The sequence below is a fragment of the Muntiacus reevesi genome, chromosome 21 (genome assembly GCF_963930625.1).
Source record: "Muntiacus reevesi chromosome 21, mMunRee1.1, whole genome shotgun sequence".
NCBI lineage: Eukaryota > Metazoa > Chordata > Mammalia > Artiodactyla > Cervidae > Muntiacus > Muntiacus reevesi.
Genome location: NC_089269.1, coordinates 41184079 through 41209965, shown reverse-complemented (window position 1 = coordinate 41209965; position 25887 = coordinate 41184079).

Genomic DNA, 25887 nt, shown 5'->3' with positions numbered 1-25887 from the left:
AACAGAAAAAGAGACACAGATGTACAGAACAGACTTTTGGACTCTGTGGGAGAAGGCGAGGGTGGGATGTTTTGAGAGAACAGCATGTATATTATCTATAGTGAAACAGATCATCAGCCCAGGTGGGATGCATGAGACAAGTGTTCGGGCCTGGTGCACTGGGAAGACCCAGAGGAATCGGGTGGAGAGGGAGGTGGGAGGGGGGATCGGGACGGGGAATACATGTAACTCCATGACTGATTCATGTCAATGTATGACAAAACCCACTGAAATGTTGTGAAGTAATTAGCCTCCAACTAATAAAAATAAATGAAAAAAAAAAAAAAAAAAGAAAAAAATTATCAAGGGAAGAAATTTAGAATTTCACTAACATTTAAGGTCAAGACTTCAGTATACATTTGTGATTTTAAATTAAGAACAGAGTGGATAAGGCCCATTGGATAAGCAGGCCAAATAGAACACCAGGGAGCTGGGAACATGTGGGTAAGCAAGAAGCCAAAGAAGGAAAAAGAAAAAAAGAAAAAAAAAACTCTTGAAAAATGGTCAGTTTGATTAAACTCTAAAATGAGTTTAAAAACTTAAAAACAAAGATAATTTTTAGATTAATTTTGTCATATTGTATTAGTTTCTGCTATACAGCAAAGTCAATAATCTGTGTGTGTGTGTGTGTGTGTACACATATATCCTCAATTTTGGATTTCCGTCGCATTTAGATCACTTCTCAGCATTGAGTAGAATTCCCTCTGCTATACAGTAGGTTCTCATTAGTTATCTATTTTATACATAGTATAAGCAGTGTATATATATCAATCCCAACCTCTAGTTCATTCGATCACCATCCCCTTCCCCATTGGAATCCATACATTTGTTCTCTACATCTGTGTCTCTATTTCTGCTTTTCAAAGAAGAAATATAACATCATCTATACTATTTTTCTAGATTCTGCATAAATATCTTTATATTTCTTTATCTTTTTCTGACTTACTTCACTCTATATTACATTCTCTAGGATTATCCATCTCTCTGCAAAGGTACAGTTTCATTCCTTTATATGGCTGGGTAATATTCCATTGGCTGTATGTACCACATCTTCTTTATCCATTCCTCTGCTAGTGCACATTTAAATTGCTTCTATGTGCTGGCTATTTTAAATAGTGTTGCAATGAACATTGGGGTTCATGTATAAGAAAGATAAATTTTAAAATAATTTTTTGAGATGTCAACTCCATATTGTTACAATAAGAGGTTGTTGAAGGAACTGGCCAAAATAATCTAGTGCATTGGAGCCACGGAATAATCACAATCATTGGTCATAGTGTATTTTCAAGACTATTGCTATGATTTACACATCTATTACAAGATGTCAATGGGATACTATAAACTATCATGGGTTACATTGGGCTTCCCTGGTGGGAAGTAAAGAATCCACCTGCATTATGGAAAAACTGGGTTTCAATCCCTGGTTTGGGAAGACCCCCTGGAGAAGGGAATGGCTACCCACTCCAGTATTCTTGCCTGTAGAATTCCATGGGCAGAGGAGCCTGGCAGGCTATAGTCCATGGGGTCACAAAGAGTTAGACATGACTGAATTATATACTACTTTATGATCAATTACTCAAGTCTAAAAAATGACAAGAGATATTTCCATTTGATGATCTTAAGGCATTAGTGTTATGTAACTATTATTATTAGCTTTCTAAGCTATCTGGGATGCTTTCTTTTCTCAATAAAAATTTCCCCAAATACTGAAATTTGAAATTAAATCACAGGAAGGACCAGGTTCACTATAAATTACCTTTCATTGAAGTTACTTCTTATTGACAGTTATAGAATATAGAATGCAAATTTATTTTTTAAGCTTTGGCTATTATTCCCTTTGAAGTCATTTACTGGAAGGCAGTGCTCTGTGTTATGAACGTCCCTGGTTTTGAGCTTTCAGGCAGTAGGCTTCCTAAAATCTATTAGGAAACAAAGATTTTCCTTTGTACCTTAGAATACTCAGTTTGACATTGTCAGATTACTCTATTGTTCTTACTAAATAGAAAGGACAATAACTTAAATATACACTGTTCTTATTATAATGCAAAACAATGCCAAATTTGAACTGACATCCAAAGTAAAATACAATACTTGAGCTTTCATGCTAGTCAATTCCTTAGATTATTATGAAAACTGTTGTTAGAAATTTGCCATCATGAGGGTGAATTTAGTGAACACTGACATATTTTTATTGATCTAGGTGTTTCATAGCAAGTTTTACAGAACCTGGCATTTAGGAACTTGGATTTTAAAGCAGTCAACACTGATATTTGACTCTAAAGCAATGGTATTTGAAATAGAGAGGAAATAGGAGACTGGAAAGATGAACAGAAACGATGCAGTGACAGATCATAAAAAAATACCACTACGTTACAGCTGACTCAGGTAACAACTGCATCCCACCTTTTAATTACATCCTTATAAAGGGGATGGATGACTCAAGATCAAAATACTCTGCAAGACTGAGGTGTAAACAGGCATAGGAGAGTCTCAAAACAACAAAATCAAATAATACTTTGGATGTAGGGATGCGATTAAGGAAACACCTTTGACAAATAAGGCTTTATATACATCTGCTAAAAGTAAATGCTTTGCTGAAAATATACTGGTGTTTTGGTTTTGCTTTTTAAATTATTGGAGGAGTGGAATTAGCCATGGACACCAATGTTATAAACAGCCAGTTACATATATATGTTACATAGGAGTCAAGGATACTTAGTGGAGAAATTGCAGAGTTTTTTTTAATAAAGGGTGCTGGGATATTTGAATTTTCATATGCAAATGAATGAAATTGGACCAATGTCAAAACATTAGTCAAAAAAAAAAGCTTGAAATGGATACAGACTTGCATATAAGACCTAAAACCATGAAACTCCTAGAAGAAATTGTAGGAACAAAACTTAACATAAGACTTAGTGATAGATTTTTTTTTTTAACAACACTTGAAGCACAGGCAACAAGGGCCGTTATCAAGTTTGTGACTTGCAAATAAATTAAATTTTCTCATTCCATAAGTTATCTTCTTATTTTGTTGACTGTTTTTTGTGTGTGTGTGTGTTTAGTTTGATGTTATCCAACATTTTTGTATTTGATTTTATTGCCTATGCTTTAGGTGTCATTAAAAAAATCATTGATATCAAATTGATATTGAATTGATAAGGATTCAGTACCCAAAGTGGGCTTCCCAGGTGGTACTGGTGGTACATCTGCCAAAGCAGGAGACAAGAGACATGGATTCGATCCCTCTGTCAGGAAGAGCCCCTGGAGGAGGCAAAAGCAACTCATTCTAGTATTCTTACCTGGAGAATTCCATGGACAGAGGAGCCTGGCAAACTATAGTCCATAGGGTCACAAAGAACTGGACACAACTGAGTTAATAAGACTTTCACTTCACTTCACAATGGACCTGAATTTCTCCAAAATTTTTCTTCCAAACATTTCTCCAAAGAGGATATACGAAAGGCCAAGAGGTACATGAAAAAAATGTTCAACATTAGTAGCCATTTGGAAAATGGAAATTAAAAGCACAATGAGATGCAAACTGATGTCATTATTAAAAATATGCGTTAACAAATGCTGCTATAGATGTGGAGAAATGAAACTCTTGTGCATTGTTGTGATTGTAAATTGCTACAGCCACTATAGGAAAAAGTAGGGAATTTCTTGAAAAAATTAAAAATAACACCAACATATGATCCAGCAGAGTGTGTGTGGGTCACAGCAGACTGCAAAATTCTTAAAGAGAGGAGAATGTTAGACCACCTCACCTGACTCCTGAAAAATCTGTATGCATGTCAAGAAGCAACAGTTAAAACCAGATATGTGAAAACTGACTGGTTCCAAATTGGGAAAGGAGTATGACAAGGCTGTATATTGTCACCCTGCTTATTTAACTTATGCAGAGTACAGCATGCGAAATGCTGGGCTGGATGAAGGACAATCTGGAATCAACATTGCTGGGAGAAATATCAATAACCTCAGATATGAAGATGACACCACCCGTATGGCAGAAATCAAAGAAGAATTAAAGAGCCTCTTGATGAAAGTGAAAGAGGAGAGTGAAAAAGTTGACTTAAAGCTCAACATTCAGAAAACAAAGATCATGGCATCCAGTCCCATCACTTCATGGCAAATAGATGGGGAAACAGTGAAAACAGTGACAAACTTTATTTTGGGGGGCTCCAAAATCACTGTAGATGGTGATTGCAGCCATGAAATTAAAAGATGCTTGCTCCTTGGAAGAAAAGCTATGACAAACCTGGACAGCATATTAAAAAGCAGAGACATTACTTTGCCAATAAATGTCCATCTAGTCAAAGCTATGATTTTTCTGGTTGTTATATACGGATGTGAGAGTTGGACTCTAAAGAAAGCTGAGTGCCGCAGAATTAACGCTTTTGAACTGTGGTGTTGGAGAAGACTTTTGAGAGTCCCTTGGACTGCAAGAAGATCAAACCAGTCCATCCTAAAGGAAATCAGTCCTGAATATTCATTGGAAGGACTGATGCTGAAGCTGAAACTCCAATACTTTGGCCACTTGATGCAAAGAACTGACTCATTGGAAAAGACCCTGATAAAGAGTGAAGGCAGGAGGACGAGAGGATGACAGAGGATAAGATAGCTGGATGGCATCACTGACTCAATGGACACGAGTTTGAGGAAGCTCTGGAAACTGGTGTTGGACTAGGAAGCCTGGCATGCTACAGCCCATGGGGTTGCAAAGAGTTGGACATAACTGACTGACTGAACTGATGATCCAGCAATGTCACCTGTGGGAATACATTCAAGTGTAACAAAACTACTCACTTAAAAGAGGAATCAGGTGGAGAGGGAGGTGGGAGGGGGGATCAGGATGGGGAATACGTGTAACTCTATGGCTGATTCATATCAATGTATGTCAAAACTCACTGGAAAAAAAAAAAAAGAAAAAAAAATATATCTGCATGCCCACTTTCATAGCAGTATTAGCTACAGTAGCCAATATATGGACATAACCTACGTGTTGAATGGACAAGTGGATAAATTAATGTATTAATGGACAAAGAAGCTGTATGATCCATACATACATGCGTTGCTATGTGATACACAACTTAAGTGAGTAAATCGTAAGAGCACTCATCACAAGGATATTTTTTTCCTGTATTCTTTTCTTGTAGCTATGTGAGAAGATGGGCTTCCCTGGTGCTTAAGATGGGCTTCCCTGATAGCTCAGTTGGTAAAGAATCTACTTGCAGTGCAGAACACCCCAGATTGATTACTGGGTAGGGAAAATCCATTGGAGAAGGGATAGCCTACCCACTCCAGTATTCTTAGGCTTCCTTTGTGGCTCTTCTGGTAAAAAATTCGCCTGCAATGCGGGAGACCTGGGTTCAATCCCTTGGTTGGGAAGATCCCCTGGAAAAGGGAAAGGCTACCCACTCCAGTTTTCTGGTCTGGAGAATTCCATGGAGTGCATAGTCCATGGGGTCACAAAGAGTCGGGCACAACTGAGTGACTTTCACTTTCATGTGGGAAGATAGATACTGGCTGAAACATTGTGGGAACTATTTCACAAAATATTTAAATCAAATAGTCAAACTGTATGCCTTAAATTCATATGATAATGTATGTCAATTATTTTTCAACAAAAACTGGAAAAAAATGTATGAATGTGAAATTTTTATTTCCAAATATTCTCACAGGAAGAAAACAGAAACCCTTATCAAATTATATAAAATAGTAAAGAAGGAAATCTTTTAAAAAATATCACCAAGGGATAAATATTATTATGCTTGAATTTTCTCTTTAGAATCTCCCATATTTTTATCTCCCCCCTTGAGTTGCATGCTTACACACAGTGAAGGGCAATGAGCACCGCCCGGGAGTTGAGAGGCAAATCTCAATAACCCTCTCATGGTCCTGAATGTCTTCTGAAGAGATCCATTGATATTCTTGAACATTTGTTTGTTACATATGTTTAAGGATGTGTGTATAAGAAATAGTCATGAAGGATAGAAAGGTTATTTCTCTCCAGGACAAAGAACAGGTGTTTTGCTCCTCTCCAGAATAAAAAAGAAAATGTCTTTATCTGGAGAAAAGGTTGTGCACATCTCTTAGCAGCCACACGTGAAAGACTGAAATTTTCTCATCAATCATGCAAGTATGTTGACTGTGCAGAATCTCAGCTGCTCTCCATTGTCTAGTGGGACTTGGTGATGAGAGAAGCTATTGTGAACATAAAACTTATGCTCCCTGCTGTGCCATGAATGAAAAAGTCCATTGTCTCTGACCCAGAAAGTCTTGTGTCTTCTGCCACAATGTATGGAACTGTGATAAACTAACTTGTTAGCTTGCAAGCGGGATCACATCTTCTCCCCTTTTCAGCTCTTGAAACCATGGCTCTATTTGTCCTTACATGATTAAGTTTGTGCCAGAATTGAGGCAATCAGTGACATCTAAGAAGATCTTACTGCCTCGGATCTTCACTCCCTTTTATATTTTTTTCTCATTCAATTGAATCTGCTCTCTCAATCAAGTTGAAATTCCTTCTACTATTTCAGAAAAAAAAATATATAGTAAAGATCAGATAATCTTATATTTGAGTTAAAAAAAAAAAAAAAACCTTCCATAATTAACAGCTCTGTCCATCATGCAAGGCTGATAAATGACTCTGCACATTTGACTCTGTGATTTGACTTTAACTTTATGAAGGAATACTGCTTTTGAAATGAGTGTGTTTCTTTGTTGTTAATTTTTTAAAAAATTGTATTGGAGTATAAGTTGATTTACAATGACATGCTAGTTTCTGCTGTACAGTAAAGTGAGTCAGTTATACATTTACATATATTTACTCTTTTTTAGATTTTTTTTTCCATGTAGATCACTACAGACTCTGAGTAAGAATTTCCTATGTTATATGGTAGGTCCTTTTTAGGTACTTGTTTATATTTATATATATGAAATTTAGTGGTTTTAACTACCACAATGTATCCTCTGCCTAATACTTCTGAGGAGGTTCAACACAAACCTCCCCAAATGTGCCACTGTGTGGCATGTGAAGTATTTTGAGCTGAGGACAATCAATGCTCAAAAAATTCATGAGCTTTTTATATCTCACTTAACTACCTAATGGAATGTATATCAAGGTATAGTTAGAGAGTTACTTTTTTGAAAAGTAGAAAGATGACTTTTATCTGAATGACCTATCTGCTAATTGCCAAATGCCTGCTTTTCTGATTGTCCTATGAATTAGCTTCCTTCCTTTTGCAAAGCCCCAGGCCATTGGCCCACTCATTAGCTCAGAATGGCATACAGGTTACAGCCACACAAATGACTTTTGGGGAATCTTTGGGATTCCCAAACGTATGTAGCTGAATTTGTCTTTCTTCTATTCATCTGTCTTATGTCAATTTAATTAGAATAGCCAAAGAGCCTAGGAGGTTAGAGAAAGAAAAAGAAAATTACTCCTGAAAACTTCCTTTCAATTTGCCCATTGTGAGAAAAATGCAATCTGAAGGAGACTATAAGTTTAAAAGTTTTTGCCCATCAGAAGTTTGCTTAACAGCTTAACTTGACATAAAGATAGTTAAAGTGTTAGTCACTCAGTTATGTCTGACTCTTTGTGACCCCATGGACTGTAGCCAACCAGGCTTCCCTGTCCATGGGATTTTCCAGGCAAGAATATTGGAGTGGGTTGCCATTCTCTTCTCCAGGGAATCTTCCCAACTCAGGGGTAAAACCCAGGTCTCCTGCATTGCAGGTGGATTCTTTACCATCTGAGCCCCCAGGCAATTATCACTGTTTATAATCTGATTCTCAACTGACTTTGATGGCACAAATAAAATAATTTCAATCTCTTAAGAATTAGTTCACATTAATAAATCTCACAAACTGATATTAAACAGTATGTCAGTTATTTAATTGTAATGAGCAATGCAAAGTCCTTGAGGATAACCAGCACATTTCTTCATTATAGGAAACAAATTTTAAGACACATTTTAATCACGTTTGTTTGAAAAGGATGACATATAATATGTCAACACAAACCTCCCCAAATGACAAATCTGGTTGTCAGAAGTACTGAAAACCTCCATCTAAACACGAGAATATATGCCTGCTAAACAGACTTCCCAAGTAAAAAATCTGCCTGCAATAAGGGAGATCTGGGTTCTCACTTCAGTACTCTTGCCTGGAGAATCCCAGGGACAGATGAGCCTGGTGGACTACAGTCCATGAGGCGGCCAAGAGTCAGATGCCACTGAGTCGCTAACACAGACTTCATAGTAAAATAAAATAGTGAGTCTGTACATCCCCTTGGATTTGCTAATTGGGGAAAGCCAGTTTCCCCTTCATATTTTAATACTGAATTTTAGTAAGCATTTAAATACTCTATACTAATTATTAATAATTCTCTCTTCTGTCAAATTGTGCCTAAGTACAGGAATATTTCTAGCAGAATTTTGCACACTCCTTAGAACTTAATTCACTAAAACTTCTAGAATAACTTTGGTTATCTCTTTCTCTCCTGGCTCCCAAAGAATATCCATGGCAGTTATATAAATTGCATAAACTATTCACTTTCAAAACACATTTTAATCTTTGGGGATATCCTTAATTTCCATTATTATAAATAAAAATACATAATAGGCCATGGCAAATAAGGAATACAAGTGTCAGAACATTCCTTAAAAGTTTATATCTCAAGTTTTGGCTATCTTGTGATATGTACTTTTAGTTTATTTATACTATCCTAGAACTAGAGTTTTCATTAGGCTGAAATGTGGGCAGAATTTGTTTGCCGCTTCCTAGAAAGATGTGAGGAGGAAGAATCCTATTGATTTTATTTCTAGCTTTTGGCTTCAAGCAAAAAGAGCAAAAAAGGCCTCCCAAGAGCCCTAGCTACTCTGAGGGAGTGGTTTTATAAATAATTGAGTTACTTACCTGAAAGAAAATTCTTCTTTCTTTCCTTATATTTTGTGAGTTTTCATTGAAATTTTATTTTGACATTAATTCTGTTTATTCTAAATAAGGATTCTGAACAAGTGAATTAACTATACCAGTTAATCCACAGCAAGAAAAAATATTAATTTATACCTGATGTCATATCAGGACAAATGTCTAATGAAGACATTCTCATTGTCTAACCTGGTTCTGTGATGGAATATTATGCAGTTTCTAGTGGAAAATAGAAGAATATGCTATCCCTTTGGTGTAGGAACTATTTAAAGGTAAAAGCATTTAAAATGAAGCAAACACAATAAGTTCCCTACATGCTAACACTCAGATTGCAAACTTTCAAAGATGTAAACATTATAAACCTATTAGAGTCCAGTACTACATAGCCTATTGTGTTAGTTGGGTGCCTAAGTTAATTTTGTTGGACTTATGAACAAATTGGTTTTATGAATGCACTCTTGTAATGGGATTTGTTTATATGTAGAGGACTTAAAAAGTGAGACTGTTAATCTCTCAGTCATGTCTAACTCTTTGCCACCCCATGTACTGTAGCCTGCCAGGCGCCTCTGTCCATGGGATTCTCCAGGCAAGAATACTGAAGTGAGAAGCTATTCCCTTCTCCAGGGAACCTTCCTGACCCAGGGATCAAACGTGGGTCCACACTGCAGACAGATTTTACCAACTGAACCACTAAATAACAAAAGCTTTCTGTCTTCCCCCTATTTGCCTGAAATAAGGATATAAATGTACAAAAGTGGCCCTCCTCCTCTCTCTGTGTGGAAGACAGAAGATACTCATGGGAAACAACTCTAAACCTCTGTCACTCAGGGTCATCATCAAAAGGGTCTATATGGCAAATCTTGCTAAACTTTTATCTGGCATTTGTTTTCCCATATCTTTACTTTCCCACAGTATTCTACTCCTAGATTCTCAAGGTCAATTTCCTTCCTCTTGTTACTTCTCTAACAATGCATTGTTATTTATTATGTTGCTATGTAAGTTCAAGTTTGCATCATTGCTAGATATATACCTGATGTCCATATTAGAAACTTGTGTTTGTTAATCTTTCTATCTGTCTCTTGTTAGTCTAATATATAAGGCCTGGCCAAAGAGCCAGTGAGGGTAGAGGGAAAAATCAATTTTTTTTCTCCCCCTTCAAAAGCAATTGTGGATTTCTGACACATTGACTCATTTTTACCTTCACCATCAGAAAAAATAAATATTAGGTGCCCTTGAAATCTTGATTAATATTAAGTATCTTTTATATAAGATTACAATGATATTTTAAAATTCTCATATTGACAGGGAAGGAAATTATTTAAAGAATTTTTGCCAGTTAATGAAGGAAATAATGATATATCCATTTCCTAAAAGTGTTTTTAAATTAAATAATAAACTATTAATTTTCATTAGTCAGTCATTTTTCCCTCTGAGGAACTTAAACATACTGCCCATACATTTCACATGTATGAATGTCAAAGCTGAATTAGAAATCTCAAAGATAGAAATACCAGCTACTACCTCAGTCTGAAAAGAAGGAATAGCAATATTTAAAGACTGTGAATTAAAAAGTGGATAAAGTCAGGACTAGGAAAAACAAGGGAAAACAATTTTTCATTAGTTATAAATTCTGCCTTTTTTCTGATGAATAAATTCAAGCAACTACAATAAATTCAGGGCCCTCCTTTCTGTGATGCCTTAAATTGCCTCCTGCAAGTCAGACTGAATTTGTTAGACATCCCGATTACTGGTGTGTACTCCTGAAATACAGGTACAGCCATCCTTTCACCTAACATGAGTTCATTTTTAAACTTCCTGTTTTTTGCCTGGCCTCTCTTGATGGCCATCTTATTTATTTTCAAACACCAGGATCTGGCATAATTGATCTGTGTGTGTGTATGTCACTTCAATCGTGTCTGACTCCTTGCGACTCTATGGTTCCGCTAGGTTCCTCTGTCCATGTGATTTCCCAGGCAAGAATACTGAAGTGGGTTGCCATTTCCTTCTCCAGGGAATCTTCCTGATCTAGAGATCAAACCTTCATCTCTTAAGTTGCCTGCATTGACAGGCGGGTTCTTTACCACTAGCACCACCTGGGAAGCAATTGATCTAGTATCTTTTAAGTAAATATATGTTTAATGAATGAATGCTTTAAAAAGATATTACCAGGAAGAAATTTAGATGAAAACTGACTTTTGTTTTAGTCATTCTCAATTCTACTTTTAACAAGCATAAATTATGAGATCTTGAATAAGAATAGACATATCTTTTAGCTTTCTTATTTGTGGATTACAATAATTGAACTCATTATAGCACACACACACACACACACAAACACACACACACACACAAACACACACTATTGAATGCATATCCAAGTTCATCTTTCTTTATCCTTATTAGTAAAATCCTAAATTTGAATGAGTATTCATTCTATTCCTGAGCCCAATTATTAATAAGTGGAAACTCTCCTTTGACCCTGGAAGTTTATTTTTCTTTGGTCTGTTACAAAGTTTCTCACATTTAGATCTCCAAGACAACAGCTTAGAAATTATGGAAGCTCAATAAAGAGAAGAGAAAGAAAGTGTATTTAAGGAAATGATGAGAGGATATTTGCCAGATCTGGAAAATAAACATCCAGATGTATGTTACCCATAGAATTTCAAGCTGATGCAACATAAGAGGTGATCATCAAGGCACATTATAGCAACTTGTCAAAAATCAGTGACAGAGAGAGGATTTTGAAAACAGAAAGAGAAAAGAAACTCATCATATGCAGGGGAACCCCCATTAGATAATCAGCAGATTTCCCATCAGAAACCTTGCAGATTGGGAGTCAGTGAGATGATTTATCCAAAGAGCTAAAAGAAGGAAAGAAAAAAAACCCTGCCAATCAAAATTAACACAACACAGTGAACCAACAATGCATCAATTTAAAATAATATTTTTTTTAAATGGGAGAAAAAGTGCTTGAGAAAATAACAAATCCTATTTGTTATTCTCTCATTTTAATAAACCATAACATAGTACTCATGTGTTGAAATGCCATTTGTATCTACTGAACATTTTCCATTGCTACTGATAATTTCTTTTTTTTATTTTTATTTTTTGTTTTTCAGTGGGTTTTGTCATACATTGATATGAATCAGCTGATAATTTCTTAGACTAAAACTTGTCTGAGGCAAAGTTGACTTAGTAATGCTTATCTTAACTCTTGACTTTTTAATCTCCAGTCAGCTTTTTATAATAACAAATTATCACCATCCCTGAAAATTTAAGATTTTTCACTTACTTCCTAACACAATTATGAAATACTGTTACAAAAAATCTACACTTATCCAAGATTTGCACTCTCTTAATACTTTTAATGCCCTTAATAATCTCTCATCATTCAATTTATATGACTCTATTCTTCCTTGATTTTCTAATTTTTAGGGCTAAATTACAAACAACTTCTTCTGGAGTATATTTTTTAAGGGAATATAACATGTTGACCTAATATTGTCATGATATTTTCTCATTTTCTGCTTTATGAGATGTCCTACTCTTTTCATCGCCCATCGTATCAGCATTTAAACTGGACTCAATGCCAACCTTCATTATGAAGTATTCACATAGAGATCTTTATTCTCGGAATCCTGAATAACATTTTCTTTCAACATCACACATTTGAGTATATAAACTGTAGTAGGTTGTATAGCTAATTATGTGCATTCAATGCTATTAGGGGTTCAAAGCTCAGAGTCTTGGTAAGAGGTAGAACCAGGACATAAATTAACTTCCCAAGATCCATGAGGGCAGGGGCATAATTTACACCTCATAATTCCCCTCAGAATATCCAGTATCCTGCAGGGCATACATTTTGTGCTGTTTTTATTTCTTTAAAATAGTGGGATGTTTTGGACACATGAAATTTAAAGAAGATTATGGAGAAGATAAAGCCTGCCTACTGTGTCTCATTTAAGCTGTAACCACTCACTGCCTGCCTGTGCTGTATCTGATGGCATGAATCATATCTCCTCCTTAAGGACTACGAGCAGGGAGCGATTCAGCTTGTAACCTAATATGACTGCTCTGAAATGTGGTCTTATTAGAGCTAATGTCAGTGGACCTGTCAGATTCAACATGAGTTCCTGTCATTGTCTTCAGAGGAATGAGGTATTGCTTTGATTGATCTGCAGAATTGCCAGTTGCTTGACATCACTCAGCTTTTCTCTGAGCTTTGAATGAATCCATGGCTATCAATCAACATGTATACATATATATGGGAAACTCATCTGGGAAGTCTCATGGCATTAATATGCCAAATCTTTGTGATTTAAACCAAAGGTGTTGGTTAAGAGTACATTATTGATTCCTATAGACAAGGAATATTTGCATTGCAAATTACATTTCAAAGCCAAAGTAACTAGTCCATGCTTTAGGCAACCAAATGTAAAATGGTATTTCTATAACTTAGCTTCCAAAATTGTGATTTTTACTTACTAAATTAATAAAATAAAAAGTATAAAAAGGACTGTAAAATTATGAGGTAGTTTACTGAAAACTCATATTTTAATGTTAGTGACTCTATGGAAAACAATGGCTTAGGGTAACTTGATAATTTGTCATTCAAGCATGCATTTTTATGAATAGATAATGTTTCTAGGAGCTTTTTCAAATTATTAAGAGATGACACTAAATCCCTGAATGGCTGAATGCTATAGATTGAACATTTACGGTTCAAATTTACCTCCCCAAAACTCATATCTTGAAATCCTAATAACTACGGGAAATATATTAAGAAGTGGGACCTTTTAGAGGAGACTAGGTCATGAGGGTTGAGTCCTCATGATTAGAATTATTGCTTTTCTAATAAAGCAGCAACAACACAGAGATCCTCACTCCTTCCATCAAGTGAGGACACAGTGAGAAACACCAATATTTAGAGATGGGTTCCCCCCACCCAGATACCTACTCTGCTTGGCCTCAGCCTCCCAAACTGTGAGAAATAAATTTTCATTGTTCATGGTCTATCCAGCCTATGGTATTTCTGTTATGGCAGCCTGTATGGATTAAGACAAATGATTAGGGTTGGTTTGATAATAAGCTTTGAGGATGGAAGTTATGAAGGTTGAATGATCTTTATCCTCACTCATCTTGGGTCTTTTGTGAATCTACATGTGACTATATGCCTATATTAAAAAAATACCAGCACTTTTGAGTCTACTCTTTAATCCTATAATATCTTCATCATTTTCATCACCAAATCCTAACCACTTCCTCATAGAATTTAGCAGCTGGCACAACTTTTGTCATAATACAAGTCAACCAGGTCATAATACATAATACATAATACAACCAGGTCACCCTGTTTGGGGTGGGGCAGGTCATTCTGCAGGTCAGATATATTTTACTGCTAGACTGGGAGGCATTCATTCTATTTCTTGGAAGGCCTGAGAGTCTGACTTTAGCTCTTGGATAAGGTAAATGTAAGTGGATTAATTAACACAACTTAATGTTTTCTGGTGTGCTTTTTAAGAGTCAAAACTCCCCTTGTGAAAACCAAATTCAGTTTATTTGTGAGTGGTTTTCACCTGACTGACCAGAGAGCTGTACAACCCAGTTGTTAGAAATTTTCATCAGAAGTCTTCGGAAACTAAGATTCATCACTCATCTTGGTAGTTAGTTTCAAAGCCAAAGTATGTCCTTGAACGGGAAAGAAGACTCTAGGGTGATTTGGTCCTAAATGCCCCTCAGAATTATGATGCTTGCCTACACTCTATTCCTCTTATTCTATCATATTCTTTTTTCATTTTATTTAATTTAAATTAATTTATTTTTCATTCAAGTATAGTTTATTACAATGCTGTGTTAGTTTCAGGTGTACAACAAAGTGAATATCTATCTTTCCAGTTTCTTTTCCCTTATAGTTTATAAAAAATATTAAATATAGTTCCCTGTGTTATACAGTAAACCCTTGGTGGTTATCTATTTTATCTGTAACAGTGTGTATATGTAAATCCAAAATTCCTAATTCATCCCTCTTCTCCACTCTTTCTGGGCTTCCCAGGTGGTTCAATGGTAATGAATCTGCCTGCCAATGCAGGATATGTGAGTTCAATCCCTGGGTTAGGAAGATCTCCTGGAGGGGCAACTGGCAACCTACTCCAGTATTCTTCCTTGGAAAATCCCCATGGAGGAGCCTGGCAGGATACAGTTCATAGGGTCACAAAGAGTCAGACACAACTGAATGACTAACACACACATACATACATTGCCATTGATATCTATATTTTTGTTTAGAGAGTAGCTGTAGAGTTCATCATGGAATTGATCAGATATCTGAGACTTTAAGGGAAAGTTTCCTGAGCAATAACTCATTCTAAGAAAAAGAGAATCATGCATATCAACTTTTTCAATAACATTAGTTTGATAATCAAGCTTCCCTGCTGGCTCAGGCATTAAAGAAATCTGCCCATAATACTGGAGACCTGGGTTCAATCTCTGGGTCAGGATGATCTCCTAGAGAAGTTAATGGCTACCCACACCAGTATTCTTACCTGGAGAATGGCATGGACAGAGGAGTCTGGCAGGTTAGAGTTTGTGGGGTCACAAAGAGTCAGATACAACTGAGCGACACTTTCTTTCACTTTCTTTTAGCTTGATAACCAGGCTTGGTGGACTTTTATCAGGCATGGCAGGGGAATTAAGGTTTAGGAGTTCTATAAAAACAGCACAAAAATTGAAAAGATTGGTTCAAAAACTTAAGATTGAAATGTAGGATTGCTTTGAGAACAAAATCATAGAAAAACATATTGGGTTGGCCAAAGTGCTCATTCAGGTTTTTCCACAAGATGCTATGTTATTTTTTGGCCAATCTAATATGTTTTTCTATGTGTTTGTTCTCAAAGCACTCTTCAATTTCAATCTTGATTTTGAATGATCTCTTTAGCCAATCCAATAGATAAAGGGAAATGGTATTACCTCTTCTTAAGCACAAGAAGCACAAATGGCTTTGGTTTACTGTTGTTCCAAGGAACTGAGTCCAGTTGGTAAATATATTCTGGTTTTCATCAGTGCTAGTTTCACTTGCAAAGTCTATGAGAGTGGTCAGCTAGGGCTCCAAGAACAATAGCACTTAGTGTCACAAGTTTCAGCATCATGACAAAGCCTTGTTTGCCATAACAGACTGGAAGGACAGAAATTTGGGGAGTAAAAGGCAGTAGTGTCCATGGCACATAGATCTTGCTTTGAACTGTGTACAACAGAACTTCTAATAGGGGGTGATCTGCATACAGTGGAAAGGAATTTAAAGGTAGATGATAATTCCAAAGAATAAAGGAAGCAAGAAAAAGTAAAATGCTTTCTTTACTGTTTAATGTTGCATCTTTTATAGGCCTAGGCTACTGCATTACAGTAATTACACACATTAATCTGAAAGGTGAGCATTTCTACCCCAAATTGTACATTATTCTATAGTTTTCATTATCTTTCATGATATAGCTATGTGTGATATAATTACTAAAACTGTAAAAAACACATTAAATCATTCAAATATACAAGCACAAACATTAAATAATTTCTTTATATTTAAAATGTACACTCCTGGAGAAGGAAATGACAACCCACTCCAGTATTCTTGCCTGGAAAACTCCCTGGACAGAGGACCCTGGCAGGATACAGTCCGTGGAGTTGCAGGAGTCAGACATGACTGAGCATGCTCACATGCAAAATGTCAAAGTTTGATTTTAAAGTCCTGGAATTTTGAATAACATAAAATTATTCATTTAATAATTCAAAAACTCATTCATTTTTTCAAGCATCTCTTGTAAGGTTATGAGTGTTTTTGACATGTTAATATTCAATTTGATACAGATTATATAAAAGACTAGATATGTGAAAGCGAAAGTGAAAGTCACTCAGTTATCTCCAACTCTTCGTGACCCCATAGACTAAAACAGTCCATGGAATTCTCCAGGCCAGAATACTGTGAAATGATGTATATATAACTGAAATCTGAAGTATTGTTAGTAATCCAGATAAATGTAAGTGTTTTGATTAGTGGTATGATTCAGGTACTGTTTGTAATATGATTATCATCAAAGAGATTTTTTTTTCATGGCTTGTAATGTGAATATTCAAATGTACTCATTTCCTGTCATGGTGACATTCTTGGAATATACCTTTTGTTTTTCTATACGGAGTTTTTTGTGTTTGTTTTTTACTTTTTTATAAGCTTCAGTTCCTATCTGTGCCCTGTTCACTTTCATGATGCCAAGTGTTTACCCTGCCTGCAAACAGAAATCAGTGCCATTGAACTGTCAAAGTATTTAAAACCCCTATGTTTTAAGCAAGAAATTGCTACTCAAAATCTATAATAGTAAATACCATAAAAGTCACTCAGTAACATATAAGGTCAAATAGAATATTACATTTAAGATCAAAATATGTAAACTTAAAAAAAAATGATTTGTTGGAGCCTTCATCTGTTCATATTAACAGAGGGAACATTCTTTTCTTCTCTTCTTTCTCTCCTGTCCTCTCTCTTAGGTTTCCACATTTTAACTGTTCAGGAAACCAATATATTTGACCTCCCTAGTGGCTCAGAAGGCAAAGAATATGCCTGCAATGTGGGAGACCTGAATTTGATCTCTGGGTCAGGAAGATCCACTGGAGAAGGGAATGGTAACTCCCTCCACATTTTAATTGCTCATGAATCCTATATATTTACTCAGTTCCAAAGGGTCATTGTTATGACCAAATGTCAGCTAAAAGAAAAATTAAGTTTGCTATCAATGTACTTGCAAACCACAATACATCCATTGAATGATATAGCTCTCTTGGAAATGAGGACCAATGTCTTCACTGAATTTATGTGAAATACGTAAAGGTTAATGTGTTAAAGTTGAAATCATTCTCTTTGTTGTGCACTAGTACGGATGCTGATCACAAGCAATTGTGTCTGCTTGCTGAGATGGATGGCTACTGAGAGAAAAACATCTAGAGACTCTCTGAACTGCAGACAAACTTAGTTTTCCTGTAAAGTCTGAAAGTTTTGTCCCAAATTCTTAGATAGGTCAATGGTCAGCCCAATTCATTTGTCAGAAATCTTCTGAGAAAAGTTTTTGTAATAATTGTTACCCCCCTATATATTTTTTGTTCTAATGGTGACATGTAGTAAAATATAAATCTAATGCCTTTTTACTCTAATAATATTATGTGTCTATATCATTTATCTAATAATTTGTTTATTGAGTGTTTGATTATGAAAATTGCAAACACACAGCAAAGATAAATGGTAGAAACCAACACAAGATTTTTAAGAAATTATCGGGTCTGGTGCACTGGGAAGACCCAGAGGAATCGGGTGGAGAGGGAGGTGGGAGGGGGGATCGGGATGGGCAATACTTGTAAATCCATGGCTGATTCATGTCAATGTATGACAAAAACCACTACAATATTGTAAAGTAATTAACCTCCAACTAATAAAAATAAATGAAATAAAAAAAAGAAAAAGATATTATCCTCCAATTAAAAAAAAAAAGTCACTAAGTCCCCAAACAGATATTGGATTAGAGTCAAAGTGGAAATACTAATTCAAAGAAATGTAATCTAAATATTGCGGTTCCCAGAAGGTACAGTGTTAAAGAATCCACCTGTCAAGTGGATTTGACCCTTGTGTTTGGAAGATCCCCTGGAGAAGGAAATGGCAACCCATTCCCATATTCTTGCTTGCAAGATTTCATGGACAGAGGAGAATCTTAGAAATACTAGGCATAAAGTGAAGATCTGTTTTCAGTGAGATTCAAAAATATGGGTTTGAATTGACAAGGTGGAGCAAGTAGTGTATGTGCTTAGTCGTGTTCAACTCTTTCCAATCCCTTGGACTGTTGTCCACCAGGCTCCTCTGTTCACGGAATTTCAGGCAAGAACACTGAAGTGGGCTGCCATTTCCTCCTCCAAGGGATCTTCCTGACCCAGGGATTGAACCTGCATCTCTTGCACCTGCTGCATTGGCAGGTGGATTCTTTACTACTGCACCATCTGAGAAGCCCATTTCTGGAGCAAGGAGTGTGCCAAATTCAACATCATTTCTGAGCCTTGTGAAAGAAAAATAAATCCTTTTCCAAGGCTCTTGGTAAAACATGCCTTGAGGGAAGTGGCAAATGTCTATTTCCTTTATAAGGAGTCTGTCCTATGTGCTGGTTAAATAAATAGACACTGGAGTCAGATAGAACTGACTAGAATGTTTGGTCCCAATAATTAACAATTAATAATTGCCTCAGTCTTTCTAAATCAGTCAAACCAGACAATCATAAAGGAAATCAACCCTAAAGGAAATCAACTCTGAATATTCACTGGAATGACTGATGCTGAAGCTGAAGTTCCAATACTTTGGCCACCTGCTTCGAAGAGCTGACTCATTGGAAAAGACCCTGATGCTGGGAAAGATTGAAGGCAGTAGGATAAGGGGATGACAGAGGATGAGATGTTTGGATGGCATCACCGACTTAATGGACAGGAGTTTGAGCAAGCTCTGAAGATGGTAAGGGACAGGGAAGCCTGGATGTTGTGGTCATGGGATCACAAAGAGTCGGACATGACTGAGCAACTGAACAACAAAAATCTTTCTAGAAACTAGTTTTAAAATCTATGTATTGAGAATAATAATAGTTGCCTTATGAAGATACATGTTTGTTAAATATTTAACTTGTAAAACATTAGTACAGAGATTTGCAAAGAAGTAGTACACAATTTGAGAAATGAAAATTATTAGAAGAGTAAATAGAATATGCCCATTGTGGACCCTGTAAAATGTATGAACTCATGAGTGAGGAGTTGAATGTTGGGTTAAGTTAGAGGGAGTTAGAGCATTATGAAGCTAAAAAGTTTTAACAGTGAAGAGCAGAGCAGAGTAAGGAGGCTTATAGCCTCATGGTTGCCAAGATAATGGGACTATGTTCTATTCTGTCAGTTTTTTGTCATTTTTTCCCAAATGAATTCATATCTGAGGTCTTTTAACTTTTGAGTCTGGGAGAATCCTAACCTAGAAGCCAGGCTAGTCACTGAATGTATCATTTTCTAGGACACATAAATACATTGAAATATGCAGACTTTGAAGGATGGTGGAAGTTAGTTGAACTAGAAGTGGTTTTCTTGAAATGAAAAGGTTTTCCTTTCCAGAGGAGCAAGGGCAGGCCACAATTTTCTGGCAAGTTACTGAAAGTGTGGGTAGAGATATGTGCTTAATGGAAAAAGTCAATGTAAAAATAATCTATTTGTTTGCACACTTCCATTTTCTCTATCAATTTGTCTTGCTTCAATTAATTTGTCCATTGCTTCCAGATTCTAGGGGATTTCCTGGTGAGTCAGATGGTAAAGAATTTTCCTCCAATGCAGGAGACCTGGATTGGATTCCTGGGTCAGGAAGATCCCCTTGGGGAGAAAATGGCTATACACTCCAGTATTCTTGCTTGGAAAATTCCAAGGATAAAGAAGCCTGGTGGGCTATAATTCTTGTGATCCCAAAAAGTTGGACAGGACTGAACAACCAAAGCTTTCACTTTCCAGATTCTAATCCACAAATCAAGCCATCAAAGTAAACAATTCTCACAGAATGGGTTGTTTTATGCTCTCAGTACACAGTTGGATCATCCAAAAAGTTGCTTTTTCTTGACTGGATCATTGAAGGTTCTCTAATCATTATATGTTAATACTATAAAATCCTTAGAAAGCATCTTTAAAAAAAAATTTAAACCGTATTGTGCTTTCTGATTTCTGACTCCTCCCTCACACTGCGGTGTATTTTATTTACTCTTCTAATAATCTTAATTTTTATTTCTCAAATTGTATACCAGTTCTTTGCAAATCTTTGTACTAATCCTTTATAAGTTGAATATTTAACAAATACATATCTTCATTCTTTCTGATAGACAATTTCATCAACATGCACTTTAATGTTGTTGGCATAACTAGAATCTAGACACTAGTGATGTTCATATAGAAGTTATTCTGTATAAAGAGCTTCTGAGTTGTTGCATTTTTTTTTTTTGAGTTGTTGCATTTTTATAAAAATTTTGTCAGAATTTAACAACACATAATGTAGTGCCCTTAGGAATGATAACCTGGGAAACAATGGTTGTCTTGGTTACCCTGAATGGATGTGCCACATTATCAATGACCCAGTACACCGTTGTGGTAGGAAAGTTTAACTCGAGATGGATGTATTATTTTAACTGTAGTTTAGAGAGAGACACTACTGATCACTGGTTATTTCTGTTACATAAAGTGAACATGAAGTCGCTCAGTTGTGTCCAACTCTTTGTGACCCCATGGACTGTAGCCTACCAGGCTCCTCCGTCCATGGGCTTTTCCAGGCAAGAGTACTGAAGTGGGTTACCATTGCCTTCTCCAGGGGATCTTTCCAACCCAGGAATTGAACCCGGGTATCCCACATTGCAGGCAGATTCTTTACCCTCTTAGCCACCAGTGAAGCCCGTAAAAATCAACATAAAAACATTCACTAAAATATGTGAAGTGTCCTATTGAACTATCACTGTAATAGGAAATCTTACAAAAACACAGGCTGAATGAAGATACACTTAATATTCTATCACGCATATAAGACTAATGGTGCTGGTATCCACATACTTGTACATAATAACCTGTATAGTATAGGCCTTAAAATATGTATGGCTATACCTATTTCTTTTACTATGTTTATCTATCATTTATCTAATACTTAATTTTGAATCTATGTGCCATGTATTTTTCAGACATTTAATATAAAACTGAACCATGGTACAGATTTGGCTATGCACATCTATTAATACTTTCTTTCCATCTTTCCAACAATTTTGCAGTCTCCTCATTGAAAAGTCCTTCCCAGCTGATGCTAGTGGTAAAGAACCCAGTGCAGGAGACAGGCAAAAGAGACGTGGTTTCAGTCCCTGGGTTGGGAAGATCCCCTGGAGGAGGGTATGGCAAGCCACTCCAGCATTCTTGCCTGGAGAATCCCATGGACAGAGGAACCTGGCAGTCTGCAGTCCATGGGGTTGCAAAGAATCGGACATAACTGAAGTGGCTTAGCCTGCACACACTCCCTCATGACAGTTAAGTTCCAACCACGTTGACCTTCTTTAATAGCATCTGAAGCATTGGAGGTCATCAACAACCACTTGATGATTAATGAACATCATTCTACTACACCATAACACTGTGTTTATTCTTGCATATTTTGAATATTAACAGTAATCAAATCTAAATTGCTAAATATTTCCTAGATAAAATGTTTTAAACTATTTTAAATTAACTTTGAATTCAGAGACTAAACAGCCAAAGAAACAAATAAACAAGAGCTAAAGAAGAATGCAATTTGTTCCATCATTAAACAAGAAATATTAAAAGAAAAACTGAGCATGCTGTTATTCTAATTGAATGTCTTTTCTCAGATGGAAGTTGACATGATTTTTTGCTACTCCAGGACAAAAAGATGATAATAAATCTGCACTATGGAAGTTAGCTAATCAAAATCAGAAATTACATTTAGAAGTATGAGGTGATCTAAAGAATATCTATACTTCATTTTGATGTCACTAGTTTTATATTAGTTCAAACAATGACATTTTAGTGTCAATAATTTTATACTAAAGTATGTTATAATATACATCGTGCTTTCTCATTCTTTTAAGTTGCAATAAAATCCAGGGTCTAAAGCTACATATTATTGAGACATGGGACTTCAGTTCAGTTCAGTTCAGTCACTCAGTGTTGTCTGACTCTTTGCAACCCCATGAACTGCAGCACACCAGGCCTCCCTGTCCTTCACCAACTCCTGAAGTTTACTCAAACTCATGTCCATTGAGTTGGTGATGCCATCCAACCATCTCATCCTCTGTCATCCCCTTCTCCCCCTGCCCTCAATCTTTCCCAGCATCGTGGTCTTTTCAAGTAAGTCAGCTCTTTGCATCAGGTGGCCAAAGTATTGGAGTTTTAGCTTCAACAGCAGCCCTTCCAATGAACACCCAGGACTGACTTCCTTTAGGATGGACTGGTTGGATCTCTTTGCAGTCCAAAGGACTCTCATGAGTCTTCTTCAACACCACAGTGCAAAAGCATCAATTCTTCATTGCTCAGCTTTCTTTGTAGTCCAACTCTCATATCCCTACGTTACTGCTGGTAAAACCATAGCCTTGACTAGACAGACTTTGTTGACAAAGTAATGTCTCTGCTTTTTAATATGCTGTCTAGGTTGGTCATAGCTTTCCTTCTAAGGAGTGTCTTTCAATTTCATAGCTGCAATCACAATCTGCAGTGATTTTGGAGACATGGGCCTTATTGTTCCATTATTTGAATTTGCCTCTTTGCATCAGCACTTAGGAAGAGTTACTTATTATCTCTTACCCTCACTGTATTTTTCTTTCTTTAAATATAAAGATACCTGTAGATACCTCATGACTCTTCATGAATATTAGTGAGATAATCCATGTAAACTATATAAAAGAGTGCCTGAGGTACTAAAAATTCTAAAAACTCATTCATTCTAAAAATTCAGTTGTCGTTACCATTAGTAAGATACTACTATTAACAACATTAACTTATATCAGAGTTTTAATGTTTCACTACGAATTTCTTGTGACAATACTTTAACTATTTACCTGCTCTCACATTTTCTAAGGTAAAGACTTCTGAACCAATAGTTTAAGAATTAATAGAATTTGACAGGATAAACTCCAACAATACAGGAGATGACTCTACACATGGACATCACCAGTTGGTCAATTACAAAATCAGATTAATTATATTCTTTGCAACCAAAGGTGAAGAAGTTCTATACAGTCAGCAAAAATAAGACCTGGAGCTGACTGTGGCTCAGAACATCAACCCCTTATTGCAAAATTAAGGCTCAAATTGAAGAAAGTAGGGAAAATCACTAGGCCATTCAGGTATGACTTAAATCAAATTCCTTATGATTACACAGTGGAGATGATGAACAGTTTCAAGGGACTAGATCTAGTAGACAGAGTACCTGAAGAACTGTGGACAGAAGTTTGTAACATTGCACAGGAGGTGATGATCAAAACCATCCATCCCCCCAGAAAGATAAATGCAAGAAGGCAAAGTAGTTGTCTGAAGAGGGATTACAAATAGCTGAGAAAAGAAGAGAAACTAAAGGCAAAGGAGAAAAGGAAAGATCTACCCATCTGAATGCAGAATAGCAAGGAGAGATAGGAAAGCTTTCCAAAGTAAGGAATGCAAAGAAATAGAGGAAAACAATAGAATGAGAAAGACTAGAAGTCTCTTCAAGAAAATTAGAGATACCAATGCAAAATTTCTTGCAAAGATTGGCACAATAAAGGACAGAAATAATATGGACCTAAAGAAAGCAGAAGATATCAAGAATAGGTGGCAAATATACACAGAAAACCTGTACAAAAAAGATCTTAATTACCCAGATAACTATGATGGTGTGATCAGTCATCTAGTTCCAGACATCCTGGAATATGAAGCCAAGTGGGCCTTAGGAAACATCCTTATAGACAGAGTTAGTGGAGGTGATGGATTCCAACTGAGCTGTTTCAAACCCTAAAAGATAATGCTGTTATAGTGCTGCACTCAATACACCAGCAAATTTGGGAAACTCAGTAACGGCCACAGGACTGAAAAAAAAAAAAAAAGAAAAAAAGAAAAAAAAAACAAAAAACAATTTCCATTCCTAGTCCAAAGAAGGGCATTTCAAAGCATGCTCAAACTATTGCACATTTTGCAGTCACTTCTCATGTTAGCAAGGTAATGCTCAAAATCCTTGAAGCTAGGTTTCAACAGTAGGTCAACTGAGAACTTTGTGATGTACAAGCTGGAAATAGAAAAGGCAGAAACCAAAGATCAAATTGCCAACATCTGTTGCTTCATTACAAAAGCAAGAGAATTTCAGAAGAAACATCTATTTCTGCTTCATTGACTACACTAAAGGCTTTGACTGGGTGGATCACAAAAAGTTTTGGAAAATAAAAGAGATAGGAATAAGACCACCTTACTTGACACCTGAGAAACTTGTATGAAGGTCAAGAAACAATAGTTAGAACCACACGTGGAACAACAGACTGCTTCTGAATTGGAAAGGAGCACAACAAGGCTATGTATTTTCACCCAGCTTAAATAACTTATATGTCTATTTAACTTATATGCAGAGTATATCATGTGAAATGCCTGGCTGGATGAAGCACAAGCTGGAATCAAGATTTCCAGAAATTTGAGAAAACAACCTCAGATATGCAGATGACACCACCCTTATGGCAGAAATTGAAGAGGAACTAAAGAGTCTCTTGATCAAGTTGAAAGAGGAGAGTGAAAATGCTGGCTTAAAACTCAGCATTCAAAAAATGAATATCATGGCAACTGGTCCCATCATTTCATGGCAAATAGTTGGGGAAACAATGCAAGTGGTGACAGACTTTATGTTCTTGGGCTTCAGAGTCATTGCAGATGGTGACTACAACCATGAAATTAAAATATGCTTGCTCCTTGAAAGAAAAGTTATGACCAACCTAGACAGACTATTAAAAAGCACAGACATTACTTGACTGACAAAGGTACATTTAGTCAATGCTATGGTTTTTCGTGTAGTCATGTATGGATGACCATGCATGGATGAGAGTTGGACTATAAAAAAAGCTGAGCACAAAAAAATTGATCCTTTTGAACTGTTGTGTTGGAGGAGACTCTTGAGAGTCCCTTGGACTGCAAGATCAGACCAGTCAATCCTAAATGAAATCAACCTTGAATATTCATTGAAAAGACTGGAGCTGAAGCTGAAGCTCCAATATTTTGGCTACCTGATACTAACAGTCAACACATTAGAAAAGCCTCTGATGGTGGAAAAGATTGTAGGCAAAAGGAGAAGGGGATAACAGGATGAAATAGTTGAATGGT